Raw genomic sequence first — 1,339 nt, forward strand, 5'->3', positions numbered from 1 at the left:
GCCAGAAACGGAGTAAACACCTTGCCCTTGATCATACCATCTTGGAAGAACTGAAAACTTACAGGTCCCTAGAAGTATCTCTGAAAATAGCTGCACAAAACCCCTGAAGCTTGGGACAGTGCATTTACACACTGGAAGCAGACCCCTACCTTAACAAAGAGGTTATAACTCAAGTAATTGACTGGGATCATGAGCAAACTGTGCAAAAAAAGTCTGACCAAAGAATCTTTCTTTGGTGACAAAGAAGATCAAAACAGACAATCAGAAGACAACAAAGTCAAAGCTCCTACATCCAAAGCCTCCAAGAAAAATATGAATTAGTCCCAGGTCATGGAAGAGTTCAAAAACGATTTTGAGCCTCTTTGGTGAAGCTATTGCCGCTGCAGCCATGTGGAGCCAGCAGTCACTGCCTCTCCTCTTCCTGACTCACCGCTGTTTGCTCTCACCGAGGAATAAGTTGGTCAGGAAGCCTCTCCACTGCCATGTTGGCGTCCTTTGGGGCTGGATTTTTGCCTCTTCCCATCCCTCCACATCTCCCCACTGGCCTCCTTCCTTTTCAGGCATTCAAAGACACCGGCAAGACCCTTGTGGAGCCCAAAGTGGCCATTCCACACAACCAGACCACCCTCACCAGCCACAATGTGAAGTCCCTCGAGAAAGTGTGTGCTGATCTAATTAGAAGAGCCAAAGAAAAGAACTTGAAAGTGAAGGGACCTGTTCGAATGCCCACTAAGGCACTTTGAATCACAACTAGAAAAACTCCTTGCGGTGAAGGTTCAAAGACTTGGGATCGGTTCCAGATGAGAATCCACAAACGCCTTATTGATTTGCACAGTCCTTCTGAAATTGTTAAACAATCACTTCTATCAGCATTGAACCAGGTGTAGAAGTTGAAGTCACCATTGCAGATGCCTAACCAATCATCTCTTTTAATAAATTGATCGCAACTATTAAAAAAAAAGGATTTTGAGAAGCAAGTAAGAGAAGTAGAGGAAAAACTGGGAAGAGAAATGAGAGTGATGCAAGAAAATCATGAAAAACAAGTCAACAGCTTGCTAAAGGAGATCCAAAAAATACTGAAGAAAATAACACCTTAAAAATAGCCTAACACAAATGGCAAAAGAGATCCAAAAAGCCAATGGGGAGAAGAATGCCCTAAAAAGCAAAATTGGCCACATGGAAAAGGAAGTTCAAAAATTCACTGAAAAAAATGCTTCCTTAAAAATTAGAATGGGGCAAATGGAAGCTAGTGACTTTATGAAAAATCAAGGCATTGTAAAACAAAACCAAAAGAATGAAAAAAATAAAAAACAGTGTGAAATATCTCATTGGAAAAAAC

At 41.4% G+C, this 1,339-nt stretch overlaps 1 pseudogene; it reads left to right on the forward strand.

The window, feature by feature from the left end:
* Positions 1-388: 388 nt before the first annotated feature.
* Positions 389-936, forward strand: LOC114037065 (annotated as a pseudogene).
* The last annotated feature ends 403 nt before the right edge of the window (positions 937-1,339 follow it).

Source organism: Vombatus ursinus, unplaced genomic scaffold (genome assembly GCF_900497805.2).
Source record: "Vombatus ursinus unplaced genomic scaffold, bare-nosed wombat genome assembly UNPS02010219.1, whole genome shotgun sequence".
NCBI lineage: Eukaryota > Metazoa > Chordata > Mammalia > Diprotodontia > Vombatidae > Vombatus > Vombatus ursinus.